The 25367-nt window shown below is 39.6% G+C and overlaps 1 protein-coding gene across 2 annotated transcripts in view; it reads left to right on the forward strand.

The window, feature by feature from the left end:
* RYa (RYamide) overlaps positions 1-25367 on the forward strand; it is a 76929-nt gene that overhangs the window by 12735 nt on the left and 38827 nt on the right. Inside the window, exon 1 of one of the 2 annotated variants that reach the window (XM_067776919.1) lies at positions 21998-22218. The exons of the other annotated variant lie outside the window; for it this stretch is intronic. The gene's annotated coding sequence lies outside the window, so the exon portion shown is untranslated. Of the gene's footprint in view, positions 1-21997; positions 22219-25367 lie in introns of those variants that run through there. 2 annotated transcript variants of the gene reach the window in all.

Consider the following 25367-nt stretch of genomic DNA (forward strand, 5'->3'; position numbering starts at 1 on the left):
GGAATCAATGTACTGCTCGAAGGATAAATGTGTTACAAAGAATTCAAAACAAAATTATAATAAATATAATATTATTTGTAAGCTAAGCTGTTTTAATTTATACTGGTGAAAATAAAACGATTACTTCACCTTATGCCCGACGTTTCGCTGTATATTCCAGCATCCTCAGGGGCAACACTATTTATTTCCAAATTAAATAAAGAAACAAAAATTTTGTGTGTTGAAATCCGCATATATATAAAATAACGTAGGAGTATTAACAAGTAAGCAAAAAATTACACTTACAACAATATCGGGCAATATTAACATTTTATTATCAGTACCACCAAGGAGATATCCTAGAGAGTTACAAACAAACATACATACATCTATACATACATACATATAAGTGAAGCTAATATAAGTATCTTAGCAGATCGCGCATTAAAAAATTAGAGAGCAACGAAATCATAGTTGGCTGGGAAATAAATTTTCTCGGCGTGACGTCACGCTTTTGACAGCATGTTTCATTGCTGTCGCAATGTTCGCAATTTATTTCAATCAGAGTATTTTGCTCCGCTTTTACCTCCTACACCATTTTTTTTCCAAAGGTTTATTTGGGTCGCGCCGAAAACTAAATAGTATTACTACCTAATATCTTTGGTTGTCATTGCATACGTATGAAAAGCTAATACGAATTCATTTATCGTGTCTTAAGACATGTTTGTTCACATTTTACGGAATGAGAATAGAAGGAGTAAAATGGAAGTAAAAAATGTGTCCGGACGCGATCTGTAAATCCTGCTAAAATTCAACATACAGCACTTTTTGAAATTTTATATAGAAATGAAGTACGTTGAGTCAGTGAGGTCAGCTAACCCTATTATGCGATAACAGTCGCCAATTGGGAGCACCAAACGAGGTCAAAGCTTCTTCCAATTGTCTCTCCCAACTCAGTGAAGGTCTTCTGTTTCCTCTGGCTGGCGCAAATCCTTGGGCTGAACCCTCCCAGAGGGTGCCGGCTGGTAATATGCACAACAGTTTCCCCTTCCAGGGGAGTGCTAGCTAAGTTTAGGAATTATCTCCATTTGTGCCCCAGCTCCTTAATAGCTTAGGCATATGGAAATGGTTTTTAAACGTGGCCTCAAGGTGGGAACTGGACCGCGCCCAGTTGAAAAGGTGGTCCACCCCTAATCCAGGGTGTTATGCGATTCCGTGCCCATTGGATGGTTTGCAGTCAGGGGCATCCGACTGTATTCTTACGGAGCCTCCCGGATACCGGTCCACCTCCGGGAGTAACGGCGACTTGCTGCGGTATGGGGCTCTACCGCAGTCGACCGCATTGTTTCCCCTATCCCTTTAACTTCAGGCTGCCGAACGGTCTCACCTTAGTAGGCAACTAAAGAACAAGATATTTTAATGAATAACAAAAACCTGGCCTCGGATCCCCGCACGGGTAAAGATGCCGCCCTTGGACTAGGCATTAAAAAAGTCCACAATTCGTCGGGAACCGCACTGACGGCGCCGACCAGGCCTTCACGGCAACAAAAAAATCTTCGGCCAACTGTGCAAGGTAGCGGAAGAACTAAACCCCTTGAGGGCAAGTCCAATTCCGCAGCAGCCGGCAAAGCTAGCCCCAAAGAGGGAAAGCTATGTCCGACTGAGCAAGCACAGGAGGCCCGTCCCACGCCCGTACCGGGCACCTCTTGTCAGCAGGTGGCTGGTAACAGCACTAAATCCTCCACGGACAAAAGTACTGCCTCCACCGCTGCAAAGTTACCTCGCAAGCCGGCTGAACCCCTTGAGGGTTCCAAGGCAAATAAGCGAATTCCGACTTCGGTCCGCAACCAGCGGAACATTCGCAATGCCGTCAAAATCGTTGAGAAACTTGGCAACTCTCCCAGCGACAAGTTGACGGCAGAGCAAAAAAGTTCTCTGGCCTGGGCCAGGAAGATTATTGCTGCCAAGAAGAGCAGCAACAACAACCCCACCCCTTCCTCTTCTGCCACCAAACAAACTTCTGACCCGAAGATGCCGGCCCTTAAGAGACAAAGGTCTATGGGAAATGCCTCGAGCGATCCCAAAAGGCACCGGCCTTCGGCCTCTACTCCCCCTGCCCTGACCAAAACTTTCAGCGAGGCGGCTAAGGCCAACTTTACGCTGGCGGTTTTGAACCGCGGTCACCCGGATGGGAAAATGACCCCGGATAACTGGAAGGATGTCCTTAACGGCCTTCTCAAGATCTTTAAGGACATCATGACCAAGCATCCGGGGCCGGCTCCCACTATCCGTGATGCCGGCTGGTACCAGGGTAGGGTCAAGCTTGTTTCCTGCGCCGATGAGCGCTCGTGCAAGCTCTACAAACTCGCCATAGCTTCGCTGGGACAGCTGTGGCCTGGGGCCAGGTTGGATGCGGTCGGTGTGGAAGAAATTCCGAACAGACCGAGAGCCTGGGCCTGGGTCCCAGACGGCATAGCGGATCCTGGCGAGATCCTTGATACCATCGCGGAGTCGAATCCGGGGCTGCCTTCGAGCGATTGGAGGATAGTCCGGGTCGGCGAGACAAGGGCGAAGCAGCGTTATGTTGGTTTCATCATAAACGAGGCTTCTCTCCCTTGGCTTGACGAATGTGGTGGAGTATTAAGCTACGGCTTCTACTCCATCACGTTGAAAATTCGACGGGATGGTGCGAAGGAGGAAACACCGGACGAGGGTGAGCCTGTACCGCAGGGCGAGGGGTCAGACAGAAACACCCTGAGTGGATCTGCTGCCCATGACACTGCGGAAGGGACCGCCACCGCTCCGGAGGATCTGGTGATCGGGGATACCGCCTCGAGCGAACCCGCAATCGCCACATTGAATCTCACGGTCCTATGCAACACCTTGAGTGGACATGGGGCCGATATCGAACTGGCACGTAGCACTCCGGATGCCGAGAGCGATACACTCTCGGTATCTGAGTTTGCGGGCCAGTTCTTTACGGGCATGGACGAGCAGCTTTTGCTGGAATCCGACCCGTCGGATGCCGAATTCGACGATACTATCGTAGAGGAGGCATCCGACGATGCGGATCAGCAGAGGATGGACGTCGATGCCACAAACGAAACGTAACGGGCGCGTAGGTACTACAGATAAACCTGCACCATTCTAAGGCAGCCTCGGCTGCCCTAATATTACGCCTCAGCACTACGTATGAGGACGTCGTTCTAGTCCAGGAGCCTTGGGTCGTTGGCAGCAAGGTCTGTGGACTCTTTTCTAAGGACTACCGGCTGGTGACACCGCCCGTGACAGGTAGAATCAGATCCTGTATTCTAGTAAAGAAAAATCTAGTATTTATTTTACTATCTCTTTTTAGCGACGAGTACTTTACCTGTATTAGCCTCGAGCTACAGGGGCAAACAATCTGGCTGATGTCCGCATATCTATCGCACGATCGCCCAACTTCTGTGCAGGACCGGCTCTGCAAAGCGGTACGGGAGGCCCACAATAAAGGGTTCCCGATAATAATTGGGGCCGATGCCAATGCACATCACACTGCTTGGGGCTCTACCGACATTAACAGTAGGGGTGAGTCTCTTTTTGATTCTATTATAAGTAACAATCTAAGTATATGCAACTCTGGAGACAAACCAACTTTCATCACCTCAAATAGGAAGGAGGTTCTAGATGTTACTCTAGTTTCTGGGGCATTCTCTGACCTTGTCAAAAATTGGAAAGTTTCCAACGAAAACTCCTACTCTGATCATATGTATATCATTTTCACTCTGCTCTTGCGTACACCGCCTAGGTTGGCTTACAGGAATAGGAGACCTACGGACTGGAACCTTTATAAAAAAGTCCTATCCTCTACTCTCCTAAAGAACGCTTCTCACGGTAGGCCGAGCCTACCGCTAACAACTGATGAAGCGCCTCCTTTAGACACAACATTTGCTTCTCTCGGTGAGCTAGACTCATCGTCAAAAATAGAAGAAGCAGTAGATCTTATCACCAAATCGTGTAACGCTGCCTTCACAGTAGCCTGCCCGGAGATTAAGGTGAGGGGAAAGAAGAAACCCTATTGGTGGAACCAAGAAATCTCCGAGCAGAGGAAAAACAGCAGAAAACTCTTTAACGAGGCTAAGCGCACGGGAATCTGGTCCCATTATAGGGACGCCTTAAAATCTTTTAAGAAGTTAATCCAGAAGGCCAAAAGGGACTCCTGGAAGAACTTCACTAATGACATCGAAGAAGTCTCAGAGGCCAATCGCCTACGAAAGGTCCTCTCCAAAAACCCCATACCTCCAAGCTGCATTCGCACAACGAGCGGAGAATGGGCCACTTCTAGTACGGAAATTCTCGAAACCCTGATCAGCACTCACTTTCCGGGCTGCAGATCTCAACCATACATCTTAAACACGCAATCTAACCCAGGGCCATTTCAACCCCTGGACCACATTGTAAGTGAAAAAGGAGTTATCTGGGCAATCAAGTTCTTTAAACCCTTCAAATCTCCGGGAACGGATGGAATATTTCCCGCTGAATTGCAAGCTGCAAGCGATGTTATAAGCCCGCTGCTAGCTAAAATCTACAAGGCTTGCCTCAACCTGGTCTATATCCCCACGGAATGGACCAAGGCAAAGGTAGTCTTCATACCCAAAGGAGGCAGGATATCGGGCAACAGTCCAAAGGATTTCAGACCAATAAGTCTGACCTCCTTCCTCCTAAAAGTTCTAGAACGATTGCTGGACGCCTACATTAGACGATAAGGCACTCATCTCCAACAAACAACACGCCTACTCTAAGGGCAAATCCGTAGAGACAGCTCTACATGCTATCACTACTAAGATAGAGAAGGGTCTTGCCTTTAAAGAATTTACGCTGGGTATCTTTCTCGACATAGAAGGAGCCTTCAACAACGTTCTCCCAGCAGCGGTCACAAAATCTCTACGTTCTTTAGGGGTGGAAGAGCCTCTTGTGAAGTTCGTCGAGCTCCTTCTAAACAAGAGAATCATTATCTCTGAGCTGGGCAGCTCATCGTTAATAAGGTATACCAACAGAGGAACCCCCCCAGGGGGGCGTTCTTTCTCCTCTACTATGGAACCTGACGGTGAACGCTCTGTTATCTATACTACGGCCCACCGGATGCCAAGTCATTGCATATGCCGACGACATAGCCTTGACAGTTACCGGCAAACACCTTCCGGTGCTTGGCGAACTCCTGCAAAATGCTCTTATTCTACCAAACACATGGTCTATGGAATGCGGACTCAACATCAGCAGTGAAAAAACTGAGATGGTGCTTTTTACCCGCAAACGCAGTATACCGGAATTTACCCTCCCATCCCTAAACGGGAAGGAAATCAAACTCTCTACCGAGGTTAAATATCTCGGAGTTATTCTAGACAGGAAGCTTGACTGGAAGCGAAATGTGCAGGAACGATCCAGGAAAGCCACAATGGCTCTCTACGCTTGTAAGTCGGCAATCGGAAAAAGGTGGGGTCTCCAGCCACGCATAGTCCATTGGATCTATACGGCAGTGGTGAGACCCATACTCTTCTACGCCGTCACCGTATGGTGGACGGCACTCGATATCGAATCTAACAGGAGTACAGTAACGAGAGTGCAGAGGATGGCGGCAATGCTCACCAGCGGTGCCCTTCCCTTCACTCTCACCAAAGCTCTTGAAACCATATTATGCTTTCTCCCAACTGATCTATATGGCAGATACTGTGCCTCCTGCAACGCGGCGAGGCTCAACGCTATCGAACCATGGAGTGATTGCAGGTTTGGTCACACCCGGATCCTGAAGCAAGTCCCTGAAACCTTCTTGAAATTGGAGCATACAACATCGCCCCCTTGCTGGGACAACAAATTTTCCACAAGAATCCCAGAGAGGAACGAGTGGGCAAACGGCGTAGAGCCGGGATCACACGAAATCTCCGTTTTTACAGATGGCTCTAAACTAAACAACAGAGTCGGCAGCGGGATATTCTCGGAGAAGCTCAATCTAAGCGAGAGCTTTCGCCTACCTGATCACTGCAGTGTTTTTCAGGCTGAACTCATAGCTATCTGGGAAGCAGCCCGCTATCTGGCTAACCTACAGGTAACCAATTCTATTTCAATTTTCTCTGACAGCCAAGCTGCCATAAAATCGCTGCAATGCAGTAACACCTCGTCACTAGTGGCATTGAAGTGCAGAGAAACCCTCAACAAACTAGCTGAAAATTGCAACCTAAGCATAATATGGGTTCCTGGCCACTGTGACATCTCAGGAAACTGCGCTGCGGATGAGCTAGCTAGGGAAGGTACCAACTTGCAAACAACAACCTCCGCTGATTGGGCCAGCCCTCCTCTAAACACTTGCAAATACCACCTGCGATCTCTTTTCACGGATCAGGCAAACGCCAGATGGGCGAGGGAACCTACATGTAGTATATCCAAGCAAATCTGGCCTAAGCTGGATAAAAAGAGATCGCGATCGGTGATATTATTAAACCGTATCTCTATAAGCCCACTAGTGGGCCTTCTTACAGGTCACTGTCTCATGGGCACTCACGGTGCCTATATGGGCCTGCAGACAAATGACTTCTGCCGCAGCTGCAGGGACGAGGAGGAGATAGAAAGCGTTGAGCACTATCTGTGCCACTGTCCCGCACTGTCAAAAACCAGGTACCAATGCCTCCACAGACACTCTTTTGGGTGCCTTGCGGAGCTTGAATCTATAAACCCAAACGATATCTTGCGTTTCATTAGGCAAACGCGCTGGTTTGGCCCCATTGGGGTCTAAACTCTCCTCTTCTTGGAAAGTAGGGTAATAGGAAATAGGGGCCCCCTGCGTGGTAGCACAACGGGCCACAACGGCCTACGTGAGTCTCCGCTCGGACAGCGGAGGCAGCCACTCTAACCTAACCCAACCTAACCTCTGTTTCCTCTGGAGCGTATTCGTTCATCCGCATAACATGACCTAGCTAGCGAAGCTTTCTGTTTTTATGCGCTGCACTATCGTCATATCTGCGAAAAGCTCATATAGCTCAGCATTATACCTCCTTCGATACTCTCCGTCGGCATCACGGATAGGACTATACTTCTTCCGGAGAACTTATCTCTCGAATACACCAAGAGCCATCTCAACTTCTCTCGACACCTTCCATGATTGCGAGCCATACATCAGGACAGGTATGATGAGTGACTCGTAGAGCGAGAATTTTGTTCGTCGAGAGAGAACTTTACTTTTCAATTGCTTAAAGAAGTACTTGTTGGCAAGAGTTATTCCCCGTTTGATTTCTAGGCCGACATTGTTTTAGCTTTTAATGCTGCTTCCCAAATAGACGAAATCCCTCACAGTCTCAAATTTATATCCGTCAACAGTTACGAGGCTACAATGGCCACGATGACAGCAAGTACTTCGTCTTGTCCACACTTACTGCAAGGCCCACTTTTTTTGCTTCTTTATCTTATATCAACTCTTCGCATCCATGTTTGAACCGCCTGGCGGATATCCCGTCATTACTTGGCACCTTGTGATTTTTTAGCCGTGATATTGCCATTCTCACTTCCCCATAGTTGGATGCCGGAGCGTGTTTTTCATCATCGGCAATCGGGGTATCGGGTTCGTCTTCCCTCACACTCTGTACGTCAGTTACCACGTCGCCATTATTGTTCCTATAGGAATCTGCCCCGGTCTTGAAACCTTCTGTCATTAAAAAATCATGAAATATGTATATTAAACCGAAAATAATAATAATAATATTTTTTCGCGATAAATAACCGGGGAGATAGAGCCCACTTTTCTTCAAGAATGTGGTGTGCTGTCCTACACGTTTTAGGCTGACTCCATGTGCATCTGATAAGGCAGATAACTTTTTTGCTGAGAAACATTTCATGGAAAAAACGCAATCGAAGGGATTGCCTAGCCCTCAAATTTGATGTAAGTTGTTCGTCCGCTTTCAAAAAGGAAGAAAAAATATACTCCGAAAATTAAATTTTTACTCCGGCGTAGTCGTTTACTCAGGTAATAGTTTTAAATACTCCGAACACTGGTAGCGAAATATGAGAGAAATGTAATAAATCGAAAAACTTCAAAAGCGCTACGCCATCAAACTTCTTTTTCAAATTCGATTACAAATACAAATTCATATGGAAGTTTTTGATTTTCATATTGTAACGAATTTTGGGAAATTCCGCTTATTTGCAACCTTCTACTAACGTTCGAATCACTAAACTGTTGGATAAATATCTCCACTATCCAATAATGCAAAATGGCCTTTATTAACGTACTTCACAATATCACTTCTACTGCTCAACAGATAGCGTGCTTAAATCAAACTGATTCGTCCTGCCTCAGCTGCTGCTGCTTTTATACTTTTTGGTTTCCTCGTTGACTTATTTCTAGGCGTTTCTATTTCTAGAATTTGCCACTTGTTTACCAGCTATAACATAACTACAGATGCACGTTATAGCTTCTCATATGCGCGTCTATATGTGAGTGATACTTCCACAGATAATTGTCCACTTTTGGGAGCATCTCAGATAAGATATATACATGGGTTTGTGCGTCTCTCTCCGATGCGTGTACGTACATATGTGTAGACATTATGATTGATTCGTTTATGTAGATACAAGTGACTGCCTGCTTTATTGTTGTTGTGGCTTCATTTACATAGCATTAGACTAGTGATGTGAGTATCACTTAGTATCACTAATATTCGTCAAAATATGTAAATGCAAAGCAAAGGCACTTTCATATGATGAACGAGCACTTCGGTATAAAAAACGAATTTACAGTAACAAATTGATAACTAAAAATGATTAAAAAATATTATGGCACTGAAAAAAACTTGTTTTCAAAATGGATTAATTTTTTTGTTTTTCGACCGGGATATTTAAGCCTCACTGCGAGACTCTCCGAGTGTAGTACTCCGTTCTTCCATGAAGGCCTACCCACTAAAACCTAACATCCCACGGCCCGCGCAAATCCCCGTACCTGGGACCGCGTTTAGCATTACTTCGGGTACGGGTGCGCGCTACGTGAGCTTTGTGGCTACTCTCACGCTAATGGGGTAGGCATCCGTCTTCTCGTTTACTGATAAGTATGTACCTCACATATGTGCTGACCGTATCACATTTGTCTCTTCGGCAGGTCATGTTATTGATGACACTGCCCGGGGATAGGTCGCCAAGTACCTCTTCTACCCTCCTTCGCTGATCGGAGAAGTGTCTGCATTCGAAGAAGGTGTGGCGTACATCGTCTATTTTCCCACAGTACAGGCAGCTCGGGTTATCAACCTTGCCCATTCTGTGTAGGTATTTGCGGAAGTAACCGTGTCCCGTTAGAAATTAGGCCAGGTAAAAGTATACCTCTCCGTGTGGTCGCTTCAACCATGGATTCAGTCAAGGGATTAGTTCCCTAGTCCACTTTCCTATGATGCTGTTGCTCAACTGATCTTGCCAGCGTCCAATGGATTCTTCTCGCGCCTGCATGGCAACAGAAGCTCTACTTGCTTGCGATTCGTTGTCGTATATTGCTTTTCTTTCCTCAGCGAGAATATATATCGGTATGGTTCCCGCAATGACCAGGACAGCTTCACCCGATACCGTGCGGTAAGCCGAAGCTATTCAAAGCGCCCCTCTGCGTTGGACCGCGGTGAGGGCGACTCGGTTATACCCGGTATTTCATTGCGCTCGCCAAGATTTCTGCACCATATAAGAGTAAAGAATCCGAGGTTGATGCAAGCAACTTCCTTGTGCATGGCTTTGGGCCACCTGTGTTTGCCATTAATCTACTCAAATTCGCTATTGTGTGCGCAGGTCTTCCGCAGGCTCCTCTTATTTGATCAGGAAAGTTGAGTTTGCTCTCTAACCTCACTCCCAGATATTTCGTTGAAGGGAGTGTTTCTATTGGCTGGTCCCCAACCATCATGTTCCTGGTAGTGGGAATACGTCTCCTTGTGAGGATGACGATCTCTGTTTTTGCTGTTGCTAGCTGGAGACCGTGCTCAGCCATCCACCTATTTACATTACGCATGACCCGGTTTAATTTTAGCTGTGCCAGCTCGCAGCTTGGTGCTGTTATCACAGCTACCACGACGTGTCGTCTTCGAAAGCAACGAGGAAGGTGCTTTCTGGCATGTCTAATCGAAGAAGACTGTCGGAAGTTATATTCCAGAGATCGGGACCTATTACCGAACCCTGAGCTGTTCCACCTGATATTTTTACCTTTTTTGACCGTGAGTGGTTTCATATATTAGATACCTATCTCTTAAGTAGTCCCATAAAATTTCTAACAAATGCGGTACTTTGAAAGTGCTTTCTAGTTCCTCAAGCATGTCCTCCCACCTGGCTGAGTTAAAAGCGCTTTTGACGTCCAGCGCGACCAGCAACACTATAGGTCTTGATCTGTGGCACGCTGTTTCGGCTTTCTTGACTGCGTCTATAACTTCTGCTATGGCATCGATTATGGAGTGCCCCCTCCGAAAACAATGCTGTCTGGGAGACACTCCTCCGCCGTACTGTAACACTCTGGTGAGGCGTTGCTTCAGGAGATTCTCCATCAATTTCCCTGATGTGTAAAACATACATAGGGGAGACGGTAGGATGATGGAGAGTTGGGATCTCCTTTCCCGTTTTGGAATGAGAACCAGTCGTGCTGTCTTCCATATGGTGGGGAAAGTTCGTTCTTCGAGACATTTGTTGTACATGTGCAACATAAGTTCTGGGCAGTTATTTGCAGCTAGCCTAATTGCCTCCGCGGGTATTCCGTCGGGTCCAGGTGCTTTCCTAGGTTTCATACTTCGCACGGCAGTTGTAAGCTCTTCTTCTTGGAATGGTTCCACGTTGCGGTCTTCATGGATAACGTACCCGTCCCCCCTAGGCGGTTAATGGGAAACAGGACATCCACAATGTTCCTTAATTGGTTCTCGTCCATCAGCTGGCTTGGAGAACGGAACTTCTTCATTACTATCTTATATCCTTGCCCCCAGGGGTCTTGATCCACTTCCTCGCAAAGCGCTTTCCAGCACGTAAGCTTGCTTTGCTTAATGGCAGCACTAACAGCTTTCTTCGCTCCTCTGTACGCTTCCGACTTTTTTAGAGCCTCAGGGCTGCCGCGCGCGTGGGTTGCTAGCCTTCGCATCCTATGACATATTTTCCGCAGCTCCAAAATTGATTCATTAAGAGATTTAAAATTACCTCAGCCATTTGAGGGTTTTACCTCGGAATTTTAGATAAGACTTGGAAACTTGCATACGCCTTTATTTTGGCATTATATTAATGATATTAATAGTCATGATAAGTTGCACGTGCGCGTCTTGAGATGTACGAAACCCGGCGTCGCAAAATTTATCACTTCGCATATATCTCGTTTCATATGTCCAGCTCGAGTTTCGCGTTCAGTTCGAATTTGAACACCATGCAACTCTCTACAGGTCCAGCCTGAAGTACTTTTCGTGGTCTCAACCATTTCTGAGTTACGGCTCGGGCAATAGCTAAAACTTTATCGACCCAGATCAGATATTAATGTAGCGAACTCGTTCAAATATTGTTTTTGGACTAACATTTGGGTCGCCAGCAACATCGACTCAAAATTTTAACAAATGGTCGTGGCTCCGCCTTTTTTAAGCTCAGCATTACACCACAATTCATAGGCTGTAACTCTGGTAATAATTCACACATTGTGAAAAAATTCATGAAGTTGATCTGAAAGTCAAATGAATGACAATAACAATTGAAATAAATATCAACCGGAGCTGAGTGAAGTTGTGCTGGATTATGAAGAAAAAAAAGTTTATTTGCTCTTGAGTATTGTGATGATATAGCAATTTACGGAATGTTTAAAGCAATCGATATATTAAAACTTTTGAGTTTTTTTAATATTAAGGCGCACTTGCAGAACACCAAGTTATTTTTTTTAGCTAAAATATTTGTCAAAATTGTATGAGTTTAACCTTTCATGTCAGCTTAACTCTGAGTTAAAAAGTTAACTTGCCGTTCTGCAAGTGGGACTTAAAAAGTAGATAGATTTTTATTTTTAAAATAAAAAAAAATAAAAAAAATTAAGTATATGTCGACGGGTGAGCGCACACTTGTGATAAGTGACAAATTTCAAGGTTTTCAGGAGGGCACATTTTGTCTTTTAAAGGCGATTGATATTTAGGCGAACAGGTATTTCCACCGGCTTCTGAGCCGTCTTTATTTGCCGTCTTTCAGTGAGTTTTACAGCTCCGGCTCACACTCAATTCTCACGGGAATGCTCTGGATCATTGAGAGACTTGAGAAGCAGATGTCGTGAAATTTTCGCATACGTGAAATGTGATAGGCAGATGTCGCCGCTGTTTTTATTTAACTCAAACAGCGAAAGGCTAAGCAGCGACATCTATTTTTGGAAAAGTAGGTATATTAAAGGCCTCGTTGCCAACCTAAAAAGAAGTAATTAACAAATTATCTGGCTCACAAATTGAACCAGACTTCTATCTGGATTTATCTGGCTCAAATCGTTGTTGTTGCATTTACATGCAAAGTTATTTATCTGGTTCAGGATTTTGCCACCGGATGATAGCTATTGATAACTCGCTTACAAAAAATGCACACTAGGTAGGCATGATGCTGAAGTTTCAGAAAGTGCAGTTAACTCAGTTTGGCACTTAGCACAAGTGTGCGCTCACCCATCGAATATACAGTTTTGTGCACGTATTGTGATTTAAACTTCAATATAAAATATTTTAAGCAGCACTGATATAGTATAATAAGTTATTTTCTCACACAAAATGCATTTTTTGAAGGAAATAAAAAAATAATAATTTAAAAAACATTTAATACCGAGTAAGGAATTCTAAGTTCGTGTGACACTGAACAATATACTCAGCTGTGTGCTCTTACATGTACCTTTATATGATAAGTAAACATTTAAAGAGAAATGTCACGATCATTAAATGATACATACATATGAATGTTGAAATATACTACCTATACATATGCAACTATCGTCTTCTGTAAGAGGCTTTAATTATGTATATTGGAACGATTTTCCGTCATCCCTTGTCAAATTTGGTTTTGAGACAAACCGGTTTCGGCGTTGTGCCATCATCAGTGTCGATTTTCGTTCTGATCTGTTGTTGTCATTTGTCCTGTATTTATAGTTCGTAGGTATATGAGCAGGTATTGTCAAATTGATGCTTGTGTATATTTAGTTATGTGTATGTGCTGTGTGTTCGTTCAGAACCGAGGGTGGTTTACTAATCGATTTGTGTGGCTGACTGGGGTAGGTAGAAATCTGTGATTTTAGTCGTTTGACCTTCTTTGTCGGTTTTTTGTTTTGGTGTGTTAATTGTTTTGTGTTTATTTGTTGTTGTGCGTTTGTCTGTTGTACCTGTGTGATTAAGTTGTTTCCTGTAAACAAGTTTTAAAGGCTCGAATATTGTGTCAGAAATGGTGTTTATCTGTTTGTTTATTATTCTACCGTCGAATGTTTTCTGTTTGTAGATTTCCATGTTTTCGAGTACGTTGAGACGTCGGCCCTTTTCTTGTATGTGAAGAACCCTAACTGTTTTATTGATGTTTGCTGGGGAACATTCATTCTCGACCATGTGATTCGCGAAGTTAGACTCGGGTATAATGTTTGGATTCCGTATTTTTTTGTTGTAATCTCTAATATGTTCTCTGAACCTCGTTCTTATTTGACGTCCTGTTTGTCCTATGTAACTATGCTGGCATCCGCAGGTAAGCTTGTATACGCCGTGGCTGCTAAACGGATCCTCTGAGTTAATGTTAGTTCTTAGTTTTCGCCCTAGATTGTTCGATGTTTTGAATGCTGTGTTAATGTTGTATTTTTTAAAGAAATTTGCCAATTTATATGTTGCTTTTCCAGTATATGTCATAGTCGTCCAGCTATTATTTTCTTTTTCATTATTTCTTTTTGGTTCTCCATTTGTCCTTCTGAGCTTATCTACTAGTGCTTTTTTATATCCGTTGTTTGCAGCGATATTATATATGACCCCAAGTTCTCTCTTATATGCCTCTTGTGTAAGAGGTGTTCTTTCAAGTCTATGTACCAAGTGCCTTAATGCTGCATTTTTATGATGTTGAGGGTGATTTGAGGTATTGTGTATTATTGTGTCGGTGGCCGTTGACTTTCTATATATGTCATAGTTAAATCTTTTGGCTTCTTTATCAATATTTATCGTGAGATCTAGATAGTTGATTCCTCCGTCTTTTTCGGTTTCCATTGTAAATTTTATATTGCCGTGCTGTTTGTTGAGGTACTCCAGTACGAGCTCTTCGTTATTAGTAGTTAAAACGCATATTATGTCATCCACGTATCTAGCATAAAATGACACGCCTAATTTGGACTTCAGCTCCTGTATGTACTTTTCTTCCAGATTTTGCATGAACACTTCCATAAGAATTGCTGATGTGGGGCTTCCCATTCCAAGACCGTTTGTTTGTCTATATATTTTATTGTTGAATTTAAAATAGTTTTGACGTAAAGTGGTTCATAGCGTATTTGTGATTTGCATACTTTTTACTTTGTTTTTTGTGTTATGAACTATTGTTGAGCTAACTATGTCCAAAGTCTCCGATAGTGGTATAGATGGGTATAGATCTTTTATGTCAAAAGATACCAATTTGCTGTTTCTTGTTAGCTCTACGGTCTCGAGTCTCTCTATTAGTTCTGTTGTGTTAGCTATTGCATATTCGTTCCTTAGCTCCAGAGTGTCTATCAATATCGTTTTTAAATATTTGGACAGTTTGTAACATGGTGCCGTTTTAAAATTAATGATGGGCCTCATTGGCGTGTCCGGCTTGTGGATTTTTGGTAGCGCAACCAGTGGAGGAGCCGAAGGGTTCATTTGGACCAATCTATGTGCCATGTTAGAATCTACTATATTTGTTGCATTTTTTATAGCAACTTTGATTTGTTTTTGGTATTCATCTGTGGGATCCTCTCTCATTCTACGACATTTCATTTCCTCTATGAGGCTTTAATTATGTTACTGTTCTAAAAACGATGTGTTGCTAAACTTCGTTAAAATTTGTCGATTTTTATTCGGCTTATGACATTAAAAGTTTTGTGGATTAACTAAACAAGAGCTGGATAATGCACATTTTACTTTTTTTGAATTTTTGTATTTTGCCCTACAATATCACTACTGGTAATGTATAAATAAAATAAATATATAGTGGACATTTTGTTAAGAATAAACCTAAATTAACTTAGTTCAAAAAGGTGGGGTAGTCGTCAACCGGTTTTGATCAGATCTAGATATACTTAATACAAAGCACCATACTTATACGAAGTTCCAAAATGATATTAACAGCTTATGTTTACGGCTTTCAAAACGGAGGTACAACGCCCATTTTCCAAAATTACTAAATTTCTATCTTGCCTAATAAAATAAATCCACTCATAAAGTTCCACCGCTTTATCCGTATTTGTTAATGCATTAGTTTAAGTTTTCACAATTTATAGGAGTCGTACTTAATTTGGTGAAGATATCTCAACTTATCGTATCGCGTAATCGTGTTAATGGACGGACAGAAGGATACACGGAAAACAAAACGCGCTGCTCTTCTAATTTGCGTCGTGCTCCTTTTAATTTTTACAACAGAACGGGATCTACATGTTTTAAGCCGACTCCGAATGGCATCTAGAAGACTTATGAATTCACACTGAGAAGTTTTAAATGGGAAAAATACCATTGTGGTATTTCGAGATTAACTAAAAAGGGTAGGGGTAACCTACATTTAAAAAAATGTTAACTCTCATTCCTTGCTTCACCTTATCCAGTCTGGGTCAAAATGAGCCATTCTACCAAACTTCGTAAAGATATCTCAATGTTTACTTAAGTTATCGTGTTAACGGATGAAACGACATAGCTCAATCAAGATCTGTTTCTATGCTGATAATTTTGCTATAAGGAAGTTTATATCTATCTATGCCACTGCGTACAACCGTTATCCTATAAAAGTTATAGCACCCTTGCGTACAAGTACACGCTGGGTATAAAAATGGAGGTGTATTTTGACTTCTAACTTCATTCAAGAAACGCCAAACATGAAATTTTTGTTTTGTAATGCAAGATGTTGGTGATTCCAAATAAAAGCGTACGAAATATCGGAATTTGAAATCAACCTTTAGATCAATAAATCAAATTGTATAGCTCAATGCCACACATACATATGTACATATATGTATACACTCATCCGTATATTGCATTATACACGCATTTAGCAGTTTTTCAGGGATTGTAAACAATACTATCTGCATAAGAAGCACACCAACATATCTCCCGTATTTAAACGAAAGCTGTGCTAAAACACTGCTTTTTGCAAATTTTTTTGAAAATTTCAAATCTCGGTGCCAAAATATGCATCCAATTTAAGTTTAGATTCAGTACTAGTACACAGTCCTATGGAACAAAAAATTTGTATCTTTTAAGCTAAAAGCAAAAATCTTAGGTAATTATTATTTAATTTTTATGAATTCATGACTTTAACACCGTTACTTTTAGGGGAAGCCTGAAGGGTTCTTCAAAACTGAAATTGCGGCTGTGTTAGTAAGAGTATTATGATCGTGGTGGTGGCGATTAAGTCTTTAACCGACGATCAATAAAGCAAGACGGAATGTTTGCTACACGGTTGCAAATTACGGTTTAAATCTTAAAGTGTTTGGTCTACATATATTGGTTATAAATGCAAACCTTGCAAAGTTTGACACGAAACATTTCGGTTTAAATTTTAGTTAAGAAAATTTCCATTCTACACAGTTCACGACTAAAATTTTAGCTCAAATATATTGGAAATTGGGTTTATCCTCTCATGGCTTATGGTATAGACCAAACAAGTTTAAAAACGTGTGAAACTTTTTGGTTTCAATTTTAAAGTTTTCATCGAAAATTATATTTTTTAAGTTTCTGGACTAAACTTAAAACCAAGGTCCCTTAGAAACTGCTCAAAACTATTTACTGGTTTTAAAAATAGAATAAAAAAAACTCAAAATCAGCATTAAACTTTGCTAGCCTTAAAAAATAAACTAAAACTAAAAAACCGTGTAACATTCAAAAAATATTTCGTACACCGAAAGAAATGAAGCTGATTTTTCTGTTAAAGGGACTGATTTCATTGGTAATTTCAACAGCGAACAACTGTCAAGCTAATTTTAAAGAGAAACTTACGCTCACGGCGCTCACTACTTTGTTCTTATGACTATCCTGCCACAGAAATCTCTGTCATATCAACAGCTACTGTTATTCATATGTTGACGGAAATATGTAGTTTTAACAGTTTCCATTCGTATTCTTGAGGCACATTGGGCGCTCTAGCGATCACAAGTTTTGTTGATACGCTGCAAACATGTTTCCGTCAGTTGAGTCAAGAAGTTTTTATTTGTTTAGAGACGTCACTCAATGCTTTGACAAATTGCTCGATGTTTTCTCAAGGTCATCGTTGGTTTTTGTCAGATACATTTATAAAAATGCTTTCTAAATGTTCTATTCCCCTATATGTTTATTATATTGAAACGAATTTTGGGAAATTCCGCTTATTTGAAACCTTCTGCAACGTTGGAATCGCTAAATTGTCGAATAAAGAACTCCAATATTCAGTAATGCAAAATGGTCTTTATTAGACTACTTTGAGAGTACTTCACAATAGCACTTATACTTCACAGCTAATTGCGTGTTTAAATCAAACTGATTACTGACTACTCAGCCTGCGCTGCTTTTATACTCTCTGTTGCTTCATTCGCATATTTCTACTGAAGTCCAGAAGTTTCGCCTTCTAGAACTGCTGTATCTCCTGCTTGGTAATTGAGCTACATATATGCGTGTGTATATGTGAGCAATTAACTTCGGCTGATGACAACATGTGTGTGCGTGTGTTATTCTTCCTTTATCCTTTCCTTTTCCTTTTATGTACGGATTAAATTCATGTATTCATGTACATGAGAGTGGCAGCTTGCTTTATTGTTATTGTGCCTTTATTTACTAACTGCTTAGTGATGCTAAAATTCGCCACAATATTGATTGCGTTAAATTAATTCTCCGATCACCTGATTTTTAATTGACTATCGTGGTCTCATGCTGCATCTCTTTGCCAAAACGCTTAAAAGTAGCTATCTTGAACATCATGTCAGGCAGTTGACGGATAAGATATTACACTTGTTTTATCTACAATGACGCAAAGTGACTACACCGTATAAATATGTAGGATGCGGTTAACCAAAACTTCATTGCAAAAACATTCGGCATGAATTGGTTGCTTTGTTGTTGCCAAAGTATGGAGTGACGGCTGTTAACAAATAAAATCTGGTTGAGTGATAGAGGTTTTATTCTCTAAACAGCGAGTTGAGCCAATTGCAAATGAAATAATTATCCTTAAATTTTTTACACTTCGCCATAGTATTAAAAGGATAAATTGTATTCTTAACCAACACTCTAAAATGTCAAAGAACTGTCAGACAGGCGAATAAACACTTTGAGTGGATGTAGCGAAACAAATTTCTGCTCAGTATTTGACGCAAAATTTCAACCGTTGAGTCAATCAGCGGAGGTAAAGGAAAGCGCCCATTAATAATAGCTAGTTAAAAGAGCACCCGTGGGGTGATGGTAGCGGGCTACGCCTACCTCATCGAACTTCCTGGGTTCAAGCTGGAGCTTACGATTTCTCGAACATGTTCGAGAAGAGATTTCTCGCGAGTCTCGCCTTCTCGCGAGATTCTAAAATCTCGAATTACTCGTAAGGTTCGCGAGATTCTCGAATCCCGAATTACTCGTAAGGCTCGCGAGCTTCTCGACATTCAACTTAATCGATTCATTGGCTGTTTTATATAGAGCATACGATTTCTTCTGGAGCAGAGGCAAAAATGTCCGCGAAAACCCCGAAATGTATAGAAAATTGCCAATGCAGCGACTGAATTGAAATTCGAGAAGATCGCGAGTATTACGAGTAATTCGAGATTCGAGAATCTCGCGAGAAGCCGTGTTCTTGATGTCTCGTTGAAAAATAATATATTGCGAACAAAATTATATGTATAACATGGCGCAACGATACAAGGTGGCAGCATGGGACAGCTGATTTTAAGCTTTTTTTGTTTGATTTGATACATCAAATTACGGCGCAGTACGATATTGACATTTGTCCATCGAATTTACAAAAACAAAGTACATGAAATTTTTATTTATGTTTGTAGGTATGCCACCATGCTGCCACCTTGTATCGTTCCGCTATGATGTATAATAAATATGTTTTGAGTTAAATGTGACTGAAGCAATATAATCAACAAAAAAGTCACAAGCAAAAAAAAAAAAAAACAAGTGTATAAATACTGTCCATACAGCGATTAAGTAAGAATGTCGAGAAGCTCGCGAGATTTACGAGTACTTCGAGACACGAGAATCTCACGAGAAGTCGAGTTCTCGATTTCTCGGGTTTCGAAAATCTCGCTTGTGTTCGAGAAGAAATCGCAAGCTCTAGTTCAAGCCCTGGAAAAAGCAATATCAATATCTTTAGAAACAATTAGAAAAAAATTACTGAATTTATGTTTTTCTAAAGAGAGCTGTGGCTTACATTTTAGGAACTTTTTTTTGTTGATTTGACGGTTGAAACACTCAATTAAAAATCAACAATATGTGCGAAGTTGATTGAACAGCTTTTTTTATGATGCAAATTGACAGAAATATCGGATGAATTGATCCTCAATTGATATGACCAGCTTTTTCCTTGCAGTGTTTGACAAATAAAAAATAGAACTTAAATACAACGCTTTTGAAAATAAAAATATACAACAGTTACGGGCTCTGATTGTTGTTTTAAATAACGTCATTATCGTCAAAACAGAAGTGCTAGATATCTGGTCAGCAAGACATATCAATTCATCATCAATAACTAGCTAGCAATTGGCTTTTCTGATAGTTAACATACATACTAATTATATACATACGAAAGCAGGTAAGTCGTCACCAATGTTGCCAACTTACAATACTTTTGCATCTCAAAAATTCTATCAAATCAGCTTACAGCCTTTCGAGATATCATTTTGTGTGATAAATTTTCTAATATTAAACGATAAATATTTCCAGAGAAATAAATCTTCATATAAACTCTAAATGGTGGCATATTTGATAAAGATTACAAAATATAATTTTATTCTGGTCAAAATATACATTCGAAGTTGCATTTACTTCCATAAGGCTGAAATAGATTACAATTGTTCAAAATATATTTTAAATTAATTACAATTTTTTTTGTTATATCGGCCTACTGATTTGTAAGATCGCGAGTTTGAATCGAGCTCAAGGCCTAACAATAATTATTTTATCATTATTATTGTTATGATATATTTTTTCTTAATTGAAAAAATTTTAAATTAGAATAGAAGAAAGAAAAAATTTAGACAACTGCCAAAGCTCGTTGTATGGATCCATTTCTAGAACTGCTAAATTCCTTCATCGGCAACGTTTAGGCGCCGCTGCTATAAGCATTCAGCTATCACAGCGGTTGTTTATTTGCCTTCATTATTTCTACTTCTATTCGGTTCTTGCTTCTATTCTAATTAAAAATGTTTTCAATAAAGAAAAATATATCATAACAATAATAATGATAAAATAATTATTTTAGGCCTTGAGCTCGATTCAAACTCGCGATCTTTTAAATTAATATTAAGAAATTCTGCATCAATCTGGAATATGAAAAGAAATTAGGTTAAAGGCCAAAAAATAAATTAATTTGCGATTTTCTTCAAATTGTTAAGTTTTATCGCAGACATTTTCAGACAAAAAAAATGTATAATATCATTCCTATGAGCAACTGTTTCTGCGATATATCATTATTTATTTGTTTTTAGGGCTTTTTAGGCCTTATAATACTAAATTTAATTCATTGTCACAATTCACTACTTAATGCGATTGAATATTCTGTCGGAATGCCAATTGATTCCGATCATAACAGACGTATGAGTCAGAGACGTATGAGTCAAATCAGTTTTTAAACTTGCAAGCTTTGCAAAATAATAATATTTTGGAGCGGTATATCTGGTTAGATTAAGTCCAAGCTTCTCTTCCAATTTGTGATGTGCTGATTTTTAGATTTTCCTGTTAATTGGTCGATCAGCATGTTTTATGTCGGCATGAAACGGCGTCTGCTAAGAAGGCATTTTTGAGGAGAATATTTTTATTGCTGAAATACAGTCGAAAGGCTTTTTGTTAAATTCGATTTATGAATACTTAAGGCTCTTAAATGAGACTACTTGGAAAAAAATATTTAAATTAAAAGAAATTACAGAAATGGTTGAATTATGTCTATCCTGCTTGGTATATAAATTAGACTTTAGGTATGGTAATAGGCAAACCTCTTTGGTCAGTGAAGTATGATAGTTTATAACTCTTGAACTGAAACTCCTTATTAAACTGATTAGTTAGGGGATCAACATATCGACCAGCCTACAAAAGTAAAGAGGAACTAGCAATTTGGATCTGGTTGGACCAAAACGGCAACCCTGTTTATCACTGCTGCTTTTTACTTTCAAACAGGTATGCGTGAATATCAACAAGGAAACACCAAAGAATACTATAACGCCTTCACTATCTATGCACTATATACATACATATGTATCTATGTATGTGTATGCACATGTTCACAATGAATCGAATTCGAATACTTTTAAGCATTTGCCGCTATGGGTGAGCTTATTTTTATACGAGTATGTGTGCATATGTATGTTTGAAAAACATTGCGAACGAACAACTTCGTTTAGTGGCATTCCATAACTCGTCTGCTACGCAACTCGATGCCAACATTTAAATCCTGCGCCAATGGCGACTGTTCCTTTTGCTAGCATTATTGTTGTTGTTTGTGTGTTTTGTTTTGCTATATTGGCAACTGTTGCTTTCTGTCTACTGTCAAAATTGTGCTACTTCTGTCTTTACATAGTTTTCTTATTGCTCTTGTTGTTGTTGCTTTGCTGTCGGCATTTGCGATTTACACCTTGCCAATATATAAGAGCAAACCTTGACAGCCAGCATTCATTCATTCCGTTTGGAGTAGTGGAACCACGCAGTACAAAGACATCAGCACTCCGACAGGTGTTCGTGTTTCCATTCAAGCCAATTGTTATCGTTCAGCGACGAGCACGGTAACGGTTTCAGTTATTTGTAGCACGAAATCCGCGGGCAAAAACAATTCAAGTAATATAGTTTTCAGTGTGAGATAATAATATTTAAAAAGACAGTTAACGGCAACTTGATAAATATTGTACTAACGAAAAGAAAAGTGAGTTTTAGTTAAGTGATACTTATTTTAAAAATATGAATGTGTCGTGTGCTAGTAAAATGTATCCATTGCTTTATAGCTGTTTATGTGAATTTTTTTTACTTTAAATTATTAAACCAAAGCCCAGTTTTCAAACACCAAAAACTTTCCAGATTTTTGGATTTTTTTCTCATACAAACTTTTAAACGTAATTACTTTATAGAAAAAAAGGCCAAAAACCAGGAACATTTTGTAGCGTTTTGTTATTCAGTGAGCTCTGGATCTCGAAAAAATTCTACTCTTAGAAAAATTGAACTAAAGTTCTAAACTTCAACTTATATTACATTTTTATATATGTATTTTTATAAAAAATTGAGTGATTAACAATTTAAATGGTTATTTAATACTTTTTTCCTCTGAAAGCCGAGTATAGGTTATCAAGCGGTGCATTTCAGAAAAAAGCAAAAAGAATTATACTAAAAGCCCATGACCTCGAATTGCATACAGAAACGCATAAAAAATAAAAGTTAAATAATAAAAAAAAAAAATGTTTAAATAATTTAGATTTTTTTCGAAATTTCTTGTACTTTGAAAAAGAAATATATTTTTAGCGATAAAAAAGTAGGAAAGATGTAAGGTAAAACACCACAAATTGGAGGGGAGGCTCGGCGAACTTTGAAGACATCTGGGGCTTTATTCTGTAACTAGATTCTGCAATTCAAAAGCTGTAAAATTTCATAAATTTTTGCATCAAATCCGAAAGAAATTTCTTTCGAATCGATTTATATAATGGACCTTATTATGCACTTTTAAGAACGGTTAACAGTTTTGATGTTACATGAATATGCCATGCATATAGCTAAGTGGTATTTGAAGAAGTGACAAGAACTATTTTAACAGTTTAGAATATTCATAAAAAATCGATGCTATTTCCAACTCAAGAGCAACCACCAGAAATAAGAAAAAGTTGAGTATGATACATTGCACCAACTTCCGAAATTTTCAAAAATTTCCGTGTGGAAAGTTATAGGTAATTCACAAGGTTTCCATTTCACCTTATGTGCTATGCTTTATTAAAATTTTATATTAGAAAACCATGCAAATATGATTGTCTCAAGCTATGAAAATACGACAATATCCGAATTATTTTGAAATTGAAAATGTTAAAAATCAGTTTAGAAGTGACAGAGTTATGATGGATCGAAATCCAGTTTTGATGTACACCTTTACATACTTCTTTTTTAACCAAAGATGAAAAATAGCGCCCGTTTTTTAAGTGAGTTGTTATTATTTCGGCTACCGTTTCGAAATCACGCTATCTTAGAAAACGTTTGAATAATGCCCTGTTTCAGTTCCCCTAAAAAACAACCATTTCAGAATTTTCTTCAAAAACGTCCTTTCTAAGCATAAATTCAATACATTTTCACATTGGCTGGAGCGTTTATGGAAAAAAAATCTGAAATAGGGCGCTCTTCAATCGAGTTCTCAGATAGGGCGTTTTTGAACACTCAGCCAGCCAACGATTTTCGAATATTTAATAAATGGGCAAGGTATCGTCGAAAAAAAAGGGTTTTAGTTCCTTCGCTCACACAAAAATCTGTAACATAGTTGGGCATAAATTAACAAGAGTTCTTTAATCAGTTTTATAAGAAAGAAGCTTGAGTAAAAGTTTGGGAGTGAGTGATAGTTAAGATATGACTAGCTAAACCTTCAAAAGTCGAAACTCGGATTTTTTTTATTGCTAACGCTCCATATTATCTTGTTTAAATTTTGATCACCCATTTCTCATTTGTAAATGAATGCCCTGATTTATTACCGTAGAAAAACCAAAAGTTTAAGACAAGGAGGAAACATGCACATACAAAAATAAATGTGAAAAGTAGATTATACCCGGTAGAAAAAAAGGGTATTGTCACACTTAACTAGCAAATTAGTGCTCGAATGAAATTCAAATAAATATTGATAGCGTTATCAACTAAAAGTCAAATTTTTGGTATGGGATTTTAGCTAATTGTCAAATCAAGAAAGTCTTTATTCTTAAACCCATCTTACAGAGGATCGGAACTGAATATAATTAAAATGACATTTCAAAATGCTTCCAAACTCAAACTTTTATTGCAAAGAGATTTTCAATGGTTTTATCCTTACGAGCCAATGTTCCAGAAGAGTTTGAGAAAATGTTTAGACTCGAAACTTTGATAATTCGTTTTTTTGGTTATAGATAAATATATATGTGTACGTACATACATACATATAAATGTATGCATATGCATTAACTCGTGCACATGTAAAATGCAACTCAATAAAAAGAAAATATGCACGTGGGTACTACGCTCGCCCTAAACTCTAACCAAGGTAATAAAATGTTGGACCATTTGTGATGTGTTCTCTTGTTTCGTTTTGATTTGTGTACGAGAGGACGTGATGTAAATCTTTTCTACTATGAATTACAGCCAACTCAAAGCTATATAAATTGTGATTTAATTAAATGCTTAAGATTTAATGAAAAGGAAGCGCGCATACATATGCACATACATAATTATAATCATTGAGAGCACACATTAATGAGATTAACTAATTGAAAATAAATAAATACCAATGAACTTATTTCAATAGAAAAAAAAAAACGAGTTAAATCTTTTAAAATGATGAATGAATGTTTTGATAAAAAATTAATTTTTGAAGTAGCGCTTTGTTGTCTTAGAAGAAATCAAATAACGATCATCAAAACAACAAGGTAAAAGATACGAATGTATGCGTTAATGCATGAGCAAATATATATTTCAAACAAAAAAAATTGCCCCAAGAATCTAAAAATGAATCCATAGCTGCAGTCGCATAAGAAATGTTAAATAAGACTTGAAGTGCAAATATTTTTGCAAACTATTATATTCTAAATGCTTTAACGAGAACCACGTCCCGGTTTAGGAATATAAAATCCTAACCATGAAGGACTGATGAGGGGTAAAGGCTTTACGCAGAGGGTCGTTGTATATCGAATAAAAGCTCAGAGGTTTCCCTGGCTAGGTCATGTTATGCGAATCGATAAAAACACTCTGGTTCGGAATGTGTTCCCATCCGCAACCATATTCGACAGCAGAGAAATGAGAAAGAAGAATTGATCTTGAGTTTATGCATGCTCTCTGTGAACTCTTGATCTCTCTATAAGG

This window comes from Eurosta solidaginis, chromosome 3, assembly GCF_040869045.1.
Source record: "Eurosta solidaginis isolate ZX-2024a chromosome 3, ASM4086904v1, whole genome shotgun sequence".
Classification (NCBI taxonomy): Eukaryota; Metazoa; Arthropoda; class Insecta; order Diptera; family Tephritidae; genus Eurosta; species Eurosta solidaginis.